Consider the following 17,288-nt stretch of genomic DNA (forward strand, 5'->3'; position numbering starts at 1 on the left):
TCTTCAGTTTCTTAATGGTTTGGGAAGACATTGGACTACGGATAAGATGATAGTCCAAGGCGATAGAAAGATTCACTCTTTGTCACTCTACAAGCTCTATGGAGAGCTGCAAGCACAAGAATCCACCGTACTCAAGGATTGTGCTGACTTTGGAGGACCACTTGCTCTCATAGCACAAACTCCACCGCAATCACCTTACTCTTCATCGTATGACACTCCACCGCAGTCATACGAAGTGGATTCTGAGTATGATGATGAAGAAGATTTTCAGAAGGCTATTGCTTTGGTTAGCCAACAGTTCAACCGTCTACCACCTCCTTCCTTCCGCAAGAATCAACAGTTCAACAAACCTCCATTCAACCGTAACTTCGGTTCCCAGAATAACCACTCTCGATATCCCAAAAGTTCTCACCCTCCACCGCAATCTCAGAATATTCAACCAAAGGAGGTACCGCAGTCTCCTCAAATCACTGACTCCGGTACTCCTTCAGAAGACAAGACTGATGTTGTAATTTGTCACAAATGCAACAAAGATAATCACTTTGCACGAGATTGTAAGGCCAATGTAGTGAAAGACAGAGCATTCTACCTTAGAATGGCTCAAGAACTGGAAGACAAAGAAAAAGCTGAAAAGGCAAGGGCATACGTGGCCCATGTCAAAAGAGACCATCAAGTCTGGTCATCCGGAGACGAAGATGAGGCCATCAGCAGTGTCAAAGGAAAAGGGAAAATCTGCATGCTGGCCACTGCGGATGATGATGGGTCTACAATGTTGAACAAGAACTACTGCTACATGGCAAAGGATGGAACACTAAGCATCGTCGAACAGGTAAAATTCATGATCCAAACTCTAAACTATAGCATGCATGACTGTCAGCCTTACATAGATGATCTTAATGACACTTGTGCTGCCGTCCTTACAGACTATAATAAAGCCTTAGATGAGAAGAACATTGCGTCCCAAGAGATGTTCCACGTGAGAGGACGACTGGATAACAAAAGACTTAAGATGGCTATGTTAGAGAAGGACCTAGAGTTAGAAAAGGATGCAAGAATGTTAAGTGAAACCCAATTAGAGATAGGTTTGAACCAGAGAGATTTAGCTCAGAGAGAAATTGTACACTTAAATCTCTTAATTGAAAAATTGTTTAATGAAAGTGAAGCTATTGAAAATTTGGTAAACAATGGAACCGTGGACAATACACACAATTGGGGTTGGTCAAATGGATATCCTACCGCAATGGATTCCTCACCCCGGTTCAACAAAGACAGACTGTATGTCCCTCCAGACCGATAATTTCATTTCCCTGTCAATGACAAGACTTTTCCCGAAGATATTAAAACTCACTTCGATAGACTGCACAATTTAAGCAATAATTGTGTCATTGAGGAAATTGTGTCGGAGGTTTCGGGTCACACATGTGATCAAATTCCTATCTGTGGCACCGTCTATCCAAATTCTCAAACTTCATCCATAGTTGATGAAGAGATTGTTGTTGAGGGCCCCGAAGTCTCAAAAGACTTTCCATCTATGTCCTCAAACCACAGTGTCTCTCATTGTAGTCAAATGTCCCACAAATGTCCCACCGAAGTCTCATCTAAGACTTACTCAGCGGTAGTCAAGTCATCCCTACCGCAGTCATCAGTTCAAGGAACTGCAACTCTTCAGCCAATATTTCATGAACTACCTAGAGAAAATTTTGAAGTAGGTCAATGTTCCCAAATTCCTGAATCTTCAAGTTCTGATGACTCAAGTCCGCCTTTTCAAAATCCTTCTTAGAATTCCAGGAAACCGAAGTTGAACAACAATGACTGCGGTTCACCAAAATCTTTGGCAAAAAAGGCTTTTAAAGAAGAAATTAGATCTCGTGGTACTAATAGACAAACCTTTTCAAAAAACAAGAAGCAAGTCAGATTTCTTAAATCCAAAAGTCCTGAAAAAATTGTTTTCTCACACTACATTTCAAAAAACTCTTCTTTCAAGAAAACAAACAAAAAGGAAAGTCCAGTTTCAAAAGTCATTCCTACTTCTTCTGACACAAACCAAAAGGGTGTTCAGTCTTTTCGAAACTATGTTTTTCAGGTCTATTCCTCAAATGATCCAAAATGGAAAGGTATTTTACCCACTCCAACACTTTTAAAGTCACGTCAAAATTTCAAATGGAAGGGTATCTTACCAAATCCATCAAAAAGAACTCAAAGATCTGCACGTGCTAAAACCTTTCAAAAACAGACTTTTTCAAAACCCAAAAACACTCATGTCAGATCCAAAACATCCTTCAAACCGCTGACCAATCACAGTGTCAGATCAAAAGACAAAATTTCTTTCATTGAATGTCAGTGTAATTGTCAGAAGGACTCATCTTACATCAAATCGAGTCAAAGTCAGAAACCTCGTATCTTTTCTCAAAACCACAACACGAAACCTCGTATTTTTCAAAAAAACACAACAATCCAAATCTGCTCAAACACCCAGGACCAGGCCTAAAAGTTGACAAGAGACCTGTCCCTGCAACCTCGGACCATGCATCATTTAGAAACACATCAATTGTCCCTGGCTCCAAACTTGTTTGGATGCCTAAACTAACCGTGTAATTCTCAGGCTTTGTGCAAGGAGGAACAAGAAGAAGAGTGGTTAATTGACAGTGCCTGCTCCTTGCACATGACCGGAAGGTTAGAGTACCTTCGGGATTTCAGGCCTATATGCAATGATGGAAATGTCACGTTTGGCAATAATGCAAATGGTGTCATCTGCGGTTATGGTGTTCTCACTACGGGGAACTTCTCCATTCAGAAGGTTGCTTATGTAGAAAGTCTCAAACACAATCTCATCAGTGTTGGCCAACTATGTAAGGCAGGACATAGGGTTGAATTTGATGATCAGTTCTGTTATGTAATGACTAGTGACAGAAACACCTGTCTGATCAAATCTCGATCCGAAGGTACGATGTATCCTTTGGATGTCTCTCTGATCATTGGTAGACCGCAGTTGTGCTTCCTATCGAAAGCCGTATCTGAAGTCAGCTGGCTATGGCACCGCAAGCTAGCTCGTCTCAACTTCCGGTACATCAACAACTTAGTCATTGGAGAACTAGTCTGCTGTCTCCCTATTCTCAAATTCAGCAACGATACTCTTTGTCCGGCTTGTGAATGTGGTAAACAATCCAAAGCAAGTCACCCTCTGATAATGGACTCTTCTATTTCTGAACCACTGGAGCTATTGCACATTGATCTCTGCGGTCCATCAACCGTAGCCAGTCTCCACCACAAGAAGTATATACTGGTTATTGTTGATGACTATACACGCTTCACATGGGTCTTCTTCCTCAGACTCAAATCAGATACACCGCATATTTTCATCAACTTCATCAAAGAAATCGAATTTCAGATCAAGCTTCCAGTAAGACGCATCCGCAGTGATAATGGCACCGAATTCACTAATCATCTTCTCAACAATTTCTTGGTGTCCAAAGGCATCTCTCACAACTTCTCAGCACCCTACACACCGCAACAAAATGGTGTAGTAGAAAGAAGGAAACGCACACTCGTAGAAGTAGCAAGATCCATGCTTAACTTCGCCCACCTTCCTCTCTACTTTTGGGCTGAAGCTGTAGCAACCGCATGCTTTGTACAAAATCGAAGCATTGTGTGCAAACGTCTCAACAAAACTCCATATGAAGGTCTTAACAACCGCAAGCCCAATGTTCGTTTCTTTCATATCTTTGGGTGTAGATGTTTTGTGATCAACAACCGAGACCAGCTTAACAAATTTGCACCGAAGTCTGACAAAGGCATATTCCTTGGTTATTCCACTAACAAGGTTGCTTATCGAGTGCTCATCAGGCGTACAAGGCTAATCATTGAAAGCTTTGATGTGAAATTTGATGATTCTCACATCCGCGACGCCCCTCCATCCACTGAAACCACCGCAATCATGGAAAGTGATATTCCTGCATCTTCAGGTCTTTTAAATCCAGTTGAAGTCAGTTATGACGATCTTTTCGACCCTGTTGAAACGGCAAAACTATCTGAAGTTCTTGTGTCACCCGCAGCTCAACAACAACATGCTGATGTTTCTGGACCATCTCTATCTGAAGTAGCATCTCTCAATACTTCCACCTCTCCGGTTGAGGGGGAAAGCTCTACTCCGGATCTAGCCGCAACTGTCGAGGTTCCAGTACTTGATGTTGTTCAAATTCCTGCCCGTAGAGAAGCATTACCATCAAACGTATCTTCGGATTCAGATGATGAACTCATAGAAAATATCGACACTAGAACCGATCCAAGGATTGTCACTCTCCCATCCGCAGTCCAGGGGGAACCTTCTCAGGATCCAGAGGAACTCCCATCTGCAACCCAGGGGAACCTCTCCCAACTGCTCAAGAAAATTCCGTTCCAATAGATCAAGATGACTCAGCAGGATGTTCTCAAGTCCAGGGGGAACTGCCATCTCCAACCGCAGATTCCTCGGACATTCAAGATATTCCCTCTACCGCAGCTGCTGATCATCTGCTGCCACGTCTTCATGTATGGACAAAAGACCACCCACCAGGTCAAATCATCGGCAACCCATCCGCAGGCATCCAGACTCGATCTTCCAAGGACCTATCTGATCACTGCCACTATGCAGCATTTATGACCTCGGTAGAACCCAGAATGATCAAAGAAGCATTGCTTGAACCTGACTAGATAGCTGCAATGCAAGAAGAGCTTGAATAATTTCAAAGAAACGTGGTCACTCCATTGTTGGCACTAGATGGGTGTTCAAAAATAAGTTGGATGAATCTGGTGCGGTAGTCAGAAACAAAGCAAGACTAGTTGCAAAGGGCTATAGTCAACTTGAAGGCATTGACTACGATGAAACGTATGCTCTGGTAGCACGCATGGAAGCTATCTGGATCTTTCTAGCATACGCAGCCCACAAAAACGTCAAGGTACACCAAATGGACGTTAAGAGTGCCTTTCTCAATGGGGAACTAAAAGAAGAGGTTTATCTTCAGCAACCTCCAGGCTTTGAAAATGTTGAATTCCCAGACCACTGCTACAAGCTTGAAAAGGCAGTCTACGGTCTGAAGCAAGCCCCAAGAGCATGGTATGAGACTCTTTCTGAATTCCTTGTCTCATCCGGGTACAAGAGAGGAGTGATTGATCCCACACTATTCTGAAAAGCAAATGGCGACCACCTTATGATGGTACAGATATATGTGGATGATATCATCTTCGGTTCGACTGATCAAGGCATGGTGAATGAATTTGCTAAGCTCATGACCAACAAGTTCAAAATGAGCATGAATAGAGAGATTAATTTCTTTCTAGGCTTTCAAGTGAAACAAGTACCGCAAGGCATATTCATTCATCAAGAGAAATACACCAATGAACTATTGAAGAAATATTCTATGGACAACTGTTCATCTGCTAAGGTCCCCATGGTTATAAGATCTCTGCTGATCCCTCAGGCGAATCTGTGGATCACAAGACTTATAGAGGCATCATCAGCTCTTTGATGTACCTCACCGCAAGCAGGCCAGACATTGTCTTTGCAACTGGTATATGTGCAAGGTATCAGGCTGACCCAAAAGTCTCACATATGACCGCAGCCAAACAGATACTACGGTAACTGAAAGGAAGCAAATCTCTTGGTCTATGGTACCCCGCAGGCAATGACTTCAGCCTGCAAGCTTTCACAGATGCGGATCATGCCGGATGCAAGCTCGATCGAAAAAGCACTTCAGGAGGATGTCAATTTCTGGGTGAACGACTCGTCAGCTGGTCCTCAAGAAAACAAAGTTGTGTCTCTCTATCAACTGCAGAAGCCGAGTATGTGGCCGCAGCCAGCTGTTGCTCTCAAGTCCTTTGGATGAAAACTCAACTAATGGACTACGGGTATAGAATGTTGCGGATACCGATCTATTGTGACTCTGAAAGTGCTATTGCTATTTCTCACAATCCAATTCAGCACTCCAAGACTAACCACATTGAACTACGGTATCATTTCATCAAAGACCACATCTTAAAAGGTAATATTGAACTCATCTTTGTCCTTTCTCATGAAGAGATTGCTGATGTGTTCACAAAAGCGCTCGATTCAACAAAGCTTAACACCTTCCTGCAAATGTTATGAATGATGCATCCAGACCCGCAATTCTTTTTGAATTGTTAGCTACCGCAGACCATCCTTGGTCTCCGTTGTGGTTCTAACTGAGAATTACATGTGATAGATGGTTTTGGTACCGCAGTCTAGGTACCGCAACCATATATCATACGTATCTCTTATGGGTCTTTATGGTCTGTTATTACTAATCTTTGTACAAGTGTTTTTCTCTCAGTTCCTCACTGCAGTCTCTCCTTGTTCATCCGCGATGAAGTGCTCAACCGCAATGAAAGTTCCATCCGCAATGACATTTCTCAACAGCAATGAAATTTCCATCCGCAATCATCGTGATAATTTCTCAACTGTTTTATCAACTCTTGAATCTTTGTGTGCTATTTAATGATCCTTCATTAAATAAAATAAAACATTCTCTTTAGAAACTGTCACATTCTCTTTCTGAATAATCCTTGTATCAGACCTATTTTAGGGATGATGACAAAAAGAACATTTTTCCAATAAACTCATCCTTAATTTGTCCTTTCCTCTCCCTAATACGTCCCATCCATTACAACTTCCTCTCCCATCACCCCCACGATCACCTGACGTATTGACATGCGTCTGACCTTACATTAAATGCAAAACTCCTTTTGGAAATCTACCAAAATCTTTTCAAACCCGTTTTAATCATGCGTCTGACCTTACATTTAATTCAAACCCCAATCGACGTTTTACCCTATCCTTACCATTTACCTAGGGTTAAACATTTTTCACCCCCCTTTATAAACCCATCTTCTTCCCCAACAATACTTTACTTTTTCTGAATATCGATTATTTCTCCCAAATCCTTCAAAACCTTCAAAACTCTCAAGAACTCTGTTTTCTTCTCTCAAATCTTCAACAATGGTGAAATCAGGTGTATCTAAGAAGCAATCCAAGGCTTCAGGTTCTGTGAATCCAACAAGTTCCGATTCTCCAACAATCGCTTCAAGTAATTTCAGAGCAATATTTGAAGATCATCCCTCATATAATGCTCCCATCAAGCTTATGATCAAGTTTCTCAAGAACCACCCTCTGTTTGGTCCATTCGATGCATTTACAGACGTTGTTCCAGTTTCTACTCTATTCAAATGTGCGTTCTCTGCATATCGCCCAATGGAAAACCCCCAAGAAGTTCACCTCAACCTCATAAACGATTCTTTTGTCATCTTGTCCAAAGAAAAGTTCTTAAATGCCATTAATTTTCTGGTTCACCCTTCCATCAAGATTTTCTCACCTTCAATGGCAGACGTTACATCCGCACTCTACCAGATGGGGTATCAGAAACCAATTCGAGGGATTGGTGAGTTCAAAAACAATCAGCTGCCTGCGGTATGGCAGTTTGTGTGTCACTTTGTCATCTGCTGCCTATCCGGCAGAACCGGAGACATTGACAACATGGGACTGAAGCTACTGGAATTGGTATGGAGCATCGACTCAGGCCACGACGTAAACTATGTACAAATCCTTTGGGACGACTTCCTCCAATACATTCCCAAAGAGCACCCAAGGGAGAACCCAACCGAGCTCACATTTGCACGGTTCTGGTCACTTTGCATCTCAGACTTACATGCGGATGCTGGAATAGACATGGGTAGTGACATCAACTTTTTCGTCACTAAGGATCTTAAAAGGTACAACCCTTCGACTGATCAAACTGTATTTGGACCGATCCGCAGACTCCCTACTCATATCCTTTCTTCTCTTGGTCTTGAGACTGCTGATGTCTCAGACCACATTGAGGCTATGGACGGTATTGCCCCATACCCTTCTACCCCGCCTCTTCCATCTGCAACCATTATCCCTGAGGGTACCGTAGTCCCCTCTTCCACTACACTATCCAATCTTTCTCAAAGAAGAAAGGAGTTGGCAACCAAGAAGCAGAGAACTCCAAAGAAAAACGCTCCAAAACCAACCGCACCCTCCAAGAAAATAAAAACCAAACCAGTCACACCTCCATCTGATAGTGACTCTGAGGATAGGCAACCGATTTCTATCCTCAAGAAAAGGAAAACAACCGATACCACTATCCATATGCGTGATCGGACCGATGCTGAAGCCTCTCAATAGGCTCCAGTAGTCCTTGGGGTGCCCGCACACCCATTCAACACCACCATCATTTTCCAGTCAGACTCAGAAAGTGAGTCTGATTCTCAACTACGTGGAGACTACCCCCCAGTACACTCCCAAGAGGATGACACTGGTTCACGCCCTAAGGTCTCCAGGGCTTCCCGACTACATTTCTTTTTACCAGAGGAGTTGCGCTCCATCCTTCTTTCTGTCACCCAAACACTACAAACACCTTCCCACCTGCAGGGCACTTCTTTCGCCCATGCCAGAACTGAGTCGAGGCCACACTTGACCATGGGTCAAGGAGACCGAGGAAGCTCAGGAAATCCTACTCTGCTTTCATCTTTTACAGGTGGTTTAGGCACGGTGAGCACAAATGTGCAAGGATCCGTGGACCCGAAGGACACTTCGGTGCGCTTTGAAGGATTTGACGGTGATGCATCCAATGACTCTTGGTTACAGTACAATCCGGTAACTGAGTCAGACAAGAAGACGTATGTTGCGTTCAAAAGGGCTTTCCAAGCCCGCAAGGAACAACAAATCAAGCAGCAACAACAGAAAGAACTGGAGATCCAGTCCGTGGCTAGGTATTGGGCAAATGCCATCAGCAATGCCAGTACTGTAGCCACCATTCAAAAAGTTCAGAACTGGATGGATCAGATGGCTGAAACAATTTTAAAAGCTCAAGCTTCAGGTGCAGCCGCAGGTACCTCCAAAGTTCCTCCTACTCCAACTCCCATTCCATCTCCCACTCCTACAGTCAATCCATCACAAGACGAAGAACCTGCAATCGAACTCAGTTCAGCTCCCACCTTCGGTCTTGATGATGAAGACATCCAAGAGGTAAACAAGCCAAGCCTTTCTGATGATGACCTCATGATGTTTGAAGAAGAAGAGGAGTCCAACGGTTCTCAACATTCGACTTCCAAGCCTAAAGAGAAGAAGAAAAAGAAGAAGAATGTTGTCACCCGGAAGGAGTTCATGAGCCTTCAAGCCAAAATCGATCAGATCTTGGCTGCGGTCAAGCCCACTCAACCGCAACCTGAAGACACTCCAGGACCGCAGTCACTGATTGAAAGAATAGAGCGTCTGGAAACAAGGGAACGCATGGCTGCTGAACGAATCTCTCTCAAAGTAGAGATGGGGATCTAGTCCCTTGACAATAACCGCAAGGCTGACCACAAGAACTTCATGGCTGCAGCGGAACGCCTCATTACTGAAGTGACCGCAATCAAAACGGATCTTCAAGCGGCCATATCGGATCAAGCCTCTCAGTCTCAGAAATTGATAGATAAGACTCATACTGCTTATGAGTCCACCATCTCTGTTCTTCAAGCAACCATCAACAGACTGCAGAAATCCCTTTCCTCCAACTTCCATGGCCCTGAGATCCTCCAGCTCACCAAAGAAATCCACAAGTTGCTTTTCAGCTCCTCCACTCCAAACAACCAACAATTGGCAGAAGCTCTCAAAGCTCAGTTCCAAGAAGTCTTCAACAAGGTGGATGGACTTAAGCAATGGCTTGAGGAAGCACCGGGGCTGCATCCCTCAAGAGGGGGAAGTGAAGAAGAAGAAGAAGTCCATCACTCTGATACTTCCATCCATCAGAGTCCCCCCATCATCACTGAAAAAATTCCCACCCCGCAGTCTTCACCGCAACCATCTCAACATACTCCATCTCCTCACACTTCACCTCCAAAGGATACTCCCAAAAAGCCAGAGACTCCTCCGCACTTCAAGAACTTGGCTGAAAAAATGTCTTCTCCAAGCACCACAGACTCCCCTGCCACCGCTCAAAGGAAGCATGATTGGAAAGCAGCCAAGCTGGCAGAATTAATTTGGAGAGAATGCGGGTTTGACACCATGATGGATGAGTCCTTGATCAATTCTTGGATCAATCCGCACCGCAGGCTCCTAGACGAAGATTACAGACCGCACCTCACTTATGCTGAACCTCCTGCTGATGGATACTGGGATATACCAATTTCTCCAAATGCCAAGTATTTCACTGTATTTGAGCAGTTTGACCAAAGCCTTCCAGATCACAAGAGACTGCCAATGGAGTTTGAGAGACTTAGTCTTTTTCACGCTAAACATGCCTCCTCCATCGAAAACATATGGTCTAACGATAGACCATCCGCAGTCAAGAACTACAAAGTCCAGAAGTTCATGAAGGCTGACTACATCCAGTATACCCTCACCAGAAGGGAGCACGACTACATCCGCACCCAGGCAGACTTTCCTTGTATGAATCCGGAAGAAATCTTCCTTATTGCCAAGGTGTTCCAAAACAAGTCAGAAAAGCACCCTAAAATGCAGATAGCGCTTCAAAAAGCCAACTCTTTTCTGAGGGATACGGTATGTGACTTTGCCAAAATAGATGCGGATATCTACCCCACCATCCTCAAGAAGTTTGATCTCCCACCGCTTGAACTTGTGCCAATGCCTACCGAAGGCTTCCAAGAAAGATCTCTAGGCGCAACAAACTACCCTGAACTTGGAGTCATATTCAAAAGGAAGACTGACAACGTCAAATATTTCATTCCTATGACTGCCATGCACCGCCTGACCAAGAAACAACTTGACATCTGCCGGACCGCAATTGAAAGATCGAAGCATACTACCGCAGAAGTCAAGTTCGAGATCACAAGAAGAATCACATGGTTGGAAAACGTCAGGAAGTTCTGGTGGATTTTGATCAAGTTCCTCAAACTTGATAGCTGAACCGGACTTAAAGAGGTCACTTAGGGGGAAATTGTTGAATCATAAAAGTGACCCTCTTGAACTCAGCTACCGCAACCATCTCTCTACCGCAACGGTTCAGCACCCGGAGTCAATCTTGTTCATCAACAACCGCATCAGCAACCGGAGTCAGCTACCGCAGTCAACTTAGCTAGATTACTTTATTTGTCTTTTATGTAATACACTCTATTATCCAGTATGCCTTGCACGGCTGCTTATAGAGTTGTAATCTAGTGTAGTTTCTAGGTCTCTATAAATAGAGACTTACTCTCTTTGTATCAAAGACCGATAACTTATGCATTCTATCTGAATACACATTCTGAAGTTATCTCTCTATATTTCTTCACTCATCTCTTCTTACTTAAATCATATCATAACTCTGCTGATCATAATCCCTCCTCGGAGCAAGTCTGTAAGACTTAATCACTAAGCTTGATCTTCCTTATTAACTTGGAGTGAATGCATTCCTTGTTATGAATCAGCTTAAGTGTCTTCTTGATATAACAATTGCTGTCATTTCTATTCCTTTACATTTCCGCAACTAACTCTCTAACTATCTAACTATATTATTGTTGAGCTTTTAGATCCTTTGAGATTAACTATTCTGCATTATACTTGTTCTAACTTTTGTTCAAGTGTGTCTCCAATTTTAACACCAATTTTAACACCAGGGGGAATATCTTAACACCAATTTTTTTTATTTTAGCCAATTTTTTTTATTTAGCCATTCTTTTTATTAAAACCAATTTTTTTATTACGCCAATTATTTTTTTTTAACACCAATTTTTGCCACAAACGAACCTTGGATTGTCACATTGGTTCATTTCATGCCGGTTATTATTATTGGAAGAATATTCCTACCGCAGTCGGACTTCATATTATTTTTGTGATGCTTGCACCGCAACGGCGATTGATCAACAAAGTTGTTTCGCATTCTTCACTTTATGGGATATTATGACTTGTCGCTGTTGATTTTTGGTTGACGAATCATGTATCTTGAGCATGTGGACTTTATTCTCTATTAAAGACCACTTCAAGTGTTCCGACACCGCAGTTTGGATATTTGGATATATTTTTGGCACAACAGGTTATTCTCAGCACAGCTTCAGCAACTATGTCACCCGCCTCCTCATGACCGCAAGAGTATCTCTTTTACTCTGTCTCGTTTCTTATCGAGACCCCTCATACATCTAGGGAGAGCTTCTCTGTTAGCTCTTGGTATCTGATACTCTCCATCCGATGATTTGTTGATTTTTGATATCCGGTCATTGGTTATCAAAAATAGGGAGAGAATATCATCCGGATTTGGTTATTATGATTGTTTGAGTTTGGATTTTGAAGACTTCTGAAGACGATTATTTATTTAGTGATGCGATGTGACACTTCTTTTTGGTCCTTACGGATCAAATTTTTGGCATTACTCGATGTTTTCCGATTCAGATTATTTATTATTCGGACTCTACCACAGGATGATTTTGTGTTCGCATCCGGTTCAGATCTTATGGTTTCACGAGTTTGGATTTGTGATATGTTGAAGATGAAGATTATTTTGGCAATGTGACGTGGCACTTATTTTTGGTCCTTGGATCAAATTTTCGGCATTGCTAGACCATGTTTTTGGACTCGCATTATTTTTATCCGGACTTCATTTTATGGATGCTTCACATTTTTAGCAGGTTATTCTTTGAAGAATTTCGGTGTATTATGATTCGATAACTCGAGATGTTTTTCAGACTTTTGAAGCCGAAGTGTTTCTTTTATTGGATCTTCTACTTGCTCATGGTGACCTCCTTCTTCGGGTGATTATGACTGGTTTGAAGATTTGGATCTTATATTTTTTCTGCTTCATTGGTTGTGCTTTGAAGCCGAAGACCTTCATTGTTAGAGATTCATGGCCAGTTTCAGACTTCACAGACACTTCAGAGTTTCAGAGACATTTCAGCACTTGATTGCATTTTATTACCACACTTGCTAGTCGGATTACTGTATTATAGCCTTGTATCAGTTATTGGATCTCTCATCATTTGTAAGCATTTAGGGAGAGAATGTTGGTGCATGGAAATGCTCCACAAATAATGAGTGTTTATTTGGTTGTATTTTCCCTTTATTGTATTTATGGTGTAAATACTCTCCCTCTTATATAAAGGGAGAGTTGGTCATGTATTACTTTGGCTAGCTTATTTTCCTTAGGATTACTATTGCACTTTCCTAGCATGTAATCTCTAGAGAGAGAAAGTTGGTGGGTTCTCTCACCCAGGGAGAGTTTCTCTCCCACCATGTTCTTCATGAAATATATTATTCTCTCTTTGTTCTTAGTCTTTTTTATGAACTCATAATATGTTCTTCGTGTTCATACTTCCAAAAACACGATTAATCTCGAGATATCTTTCTTCCGCACTCACCGTTCGTTATAAAAATGGGTCTCTACACTGTTAAAACGCGTGTCATTTACTGCATGCCATGAAACCTGTAATACGCGTGTCATAAAACACCTGTCACGAGTTTACACTAGTGAAGTCATTTCATTATATAGTAAAATGGAGTCGAAGTTCGCGTAAATCCGTTAATGCTCTAGTGAGATACTATCTTCACCGTACCTACCTAGCGTACACTCTAAGTCCTGTAATTATAACCAGAGTCTCCTGGAGGGAGAGCGAGGTAGTTGTGTATAGATCTATACGGGAATTGACACCCCCACACCTGAGCTTTTTGCTACAGCTAGACGAGGCCAATCTAGGGTGACAATTATCTTACCTATTTCCGATGCATGAAGAACGTCGCAACAGGCATACAATCATATCAAGCATGGTTATAATGACTCACATAGGTGTTAACAATACTATCTTGGTTTACGGGAAGCTCACACTCCACTAGTTTTATAAATTATAAAACTACATACAATTTTTCAGTATACTATTACTACTATTCCGGTCTTAGGGTTTAAGACTATAGATTTTCATACATCAGCAAATATTGGATTTCTGGAAACATACAAAGAAACATGCATAAATACATTTTTTGTCCTTGGTATAAGACATACAATTCACTATTATTGAAAATATCGGATTTTCTGGAAACATACAACACCTTTCAAACCAAATAGATACAAACCGATTTTCATACAAAAATGCTTATGAACTCACTAACATTCATTGTTGACGATTTTCAAAATGACTTGTATTCTCAGGGAACCAGTTAGCAGGTACTTAAGCCATCGGGAACTGGATTTTTGGTTGCACTTTAAAATTGTTACTTTTCAGTTAATGTTGTGTAAACTTTGAACAAATACACTATGTAACAATGTAAGTTTGTATCTCTTAATGTATGTTGTGTGGGTTTCTATGTCCATTTATATTCAATTGTTATGATACTATACAATGATGTCATTCGCCCCCAGACGTTTCCGTCGTCCTGGTTCGGGGGTGTGACAGATTGGTATCAGAGCATTGTTTATAGTGAACTACTATATCTAACCATACAAGATATACAACTGAAAATACAATGGGACTACAACACTCTGACTAAAAGTATACTTTAAAAATATAAGTATTTTATAAAAGTGTACATACATACATGCATATTAGGAAATAATGTTATAATAACAAGTATTTAGAAGAGTTGGACATCGCGATTAAACTTAGACAGTTATGTAATCATATCTAGGGTAAATATAGTCTGATCAACTATATTTATTCGAGATATGACCAACATGTGTCTAGGAGTGGTTAAGGTGGACAACAAATCTAAAACTTACCAACTTTCAACCAAAAGGATCTAAGAACAAAACATAAAGACATAAAATACTACAGGAGTATTTTAACATTTTATAAAAATTTCATATGTCCTCTTGTGCTTATATTCTCGTATAGACGCCATGGCAGGTTTTCACCACCCTAGAGATCCTTACTTCCCCAACCAGGGGAACGCGGGATGGATCATTGAGGATCCTGAGAAGGATCCCGAGGAGATTCCATGGGATGAGTCAGAGGAGGAAGTCGAGGAGGAAGTAGATGAGGAGGAGGATGATGATGAGTCGGACGCAGAGTCTGAAGTCATCGACCCTCCCTACATGGCTAGGGTACCAGCACACCGATGGGGCTACAATGGCCCTACGCCCCCTGGGACTATGACCTTGAGAGATGGAGTCGGCATCAGGGAAACGCCCACCTTTCGGGATGGAGCGAGGATTTTACGACCTTCGCCATGGAGGGCCCGCGGACTGAGCCCTTCCCGTCATGGTCCGGAGGATTTCAGACATCAGAGATCAGGCTCAGAGGACAGTCCACCGAGTCATGGAGATGAGGGCTGCTATGGAGGTCACGACCGCACGCACTCGCAACCTCGATAGGGACTATTACCCTATGGACCAACTCGTCGAGGACCTTACTACCGCGCAAGCGGAAGTAAGGGAATATCAGGAGAGACATGCTGCTCTTAAGGAGTGAGTACTGGTACCCGAGCGCTGACTAGCCAAGCTGCAGGGTGCTTCTACTTCATCCCAGGCACCACAGGGGACTAGTCGACGTGAGTAGCATCTATCCTACTCATCAGTCATGATAGACTAGATGTTCGAGTATGCGTTAGTGCTACCCGTTTCTTTATTTTTTTATATAGGACCGACCCTACGTCTAAGTGATTACACTATTCGAAGGGTCGTTATGCTGCCAGATTGTTATCTTGATGTATTGTAGACCTTATAAAGGTCAATTTTCCAAAAAGTTATGTATCATTACTTTATCATTAATGAAGCAAGCATGTGTTTTATTTATGGATGTTGTTATCTGCTATGTCTTATCTATTCATTTTTATTTGGTAAAACAAGATTTCAATTGTATGTACAAAATAACGCTCGATAATCACTAGACCTGACATATCTAAATGTGATGTTTCATTACAATAGTATCCGCATCATAAACTGTGACATCCCCAAAATCACAGCCAGAAAAGACCCGTTTGTTTATGCTTTGTTTTATAAAATCAAAGTAATCCTTTGATTAAAAGAATTGCGGAATTTGTTCCCAAAACAAAATATGATAAGAATTTATCAAATCATTTCTTTAAAGGAATGTATTTTCATTAAATAACAAAATCTCGGGATGTCATGTTCCGATACAGAGCAAAAGCATAAACAATATAAAGTAGACCTTACAACAGTTATTTATAACTACTAATCTGTAATCCAAAACCTCTCGTCAAGTCCACCACTTTATGCTCTTGTGCCGTTACCTGTAATACAAAGAAAACTGAGTGGGTCAGGCTTGTGAGCCTGGTGAGCATATAGGGTTTTCAACCCACAATAATACACTTATTATTCGATCATCAAACAATCAACCCAAATACCCATCCCCATTATCTCCTTTATTTCTTAAGGTTTTACCCTAAGGACCAACTATCCTTCATTCATTCGTTCCTAAGGATTTACCTAAGGAATTGGCACGAAGTCCATTACTGCCAAAAATCTATCCATCAGATACTAAATCCATAGCTATTCGGCGCTAACTCCATAGTCACCACGGTTTACTCAACAGGCACGAAGTCACATCGTCACCAAGTTTTATCAAATAGGCACGAAGTCGCATCGTCACCAAAGCTTACTCAATAGGCACGAAGTCGCATCGTCACCAAGGCTTACTCAATAGGCACGAAGTCGCATCGTCACCAAGGCTTACTCAATAGGCACGAAGTCGCATCGTCACCAAGGCTTACTCAATAGGCACGAAGTCGCATCATCACCAAGGCTTACTCAATAGGCACGAAGTCGCATCGTCACCAAGGTTTATCAAATACCACCGTTCATCACACAACAACTATTCCATCTACCCATGTTCTTCCCAACACTTTCGTAGATATAAATACTTACACAGTTTAAATCATTTAACACCCGTATAAAAACATCAATTCCAAGCCCATCTCAAATAGACAAATAATATATAACACATAGCACGTATTTCATAGCTAATATGTTATATTTATGTGTTAGAAGAAAGTAACTATACACTCACTTGATCAGAAGATGATCGGGCCGCACTACGGCTTGTAGAACTATTATTCTTCGGTGAAACCGGGAGATCTTCACAAAAACCGGGCTTCTTGCGGGCAGAGCTTCGGCTTGGAAATTTCACTTCTCGGGATCTTTGGGGCTTCGGGACTTGCTTCGGGGCACGGGAATGATACCGGGGCTTCGGGATAATTCTTGCACGAAAAACGAGGTAAAAACGAGATATAAGGAAATAAAATTGGCAAAGAACTCGGCTGCCCTCGCATCTTATTTATAGGGGAGGCTGGCCTTGCGAACGCAGCGCGTTCCTTCGGAGTACGCAGCGCGTTCACCGAACGTTGGGTGTTCCTT

The sequence above is a fragment of the Lactuca virosa genome, chromosome 3 (genome assembly GCF_052849685.1).
Source record: "Lactuca virosa cultivar CGN04683 chromosome 3, Lactuca_virosa_CGN04683_v6, whole genome shotgun sequence".
Lineage (NCBI taxonomy): Eukaryota > Viridiplantae > Streptophyta > Magnoliopsida > Asterales > Asteraceae > Lactuca > Lactuca virosa.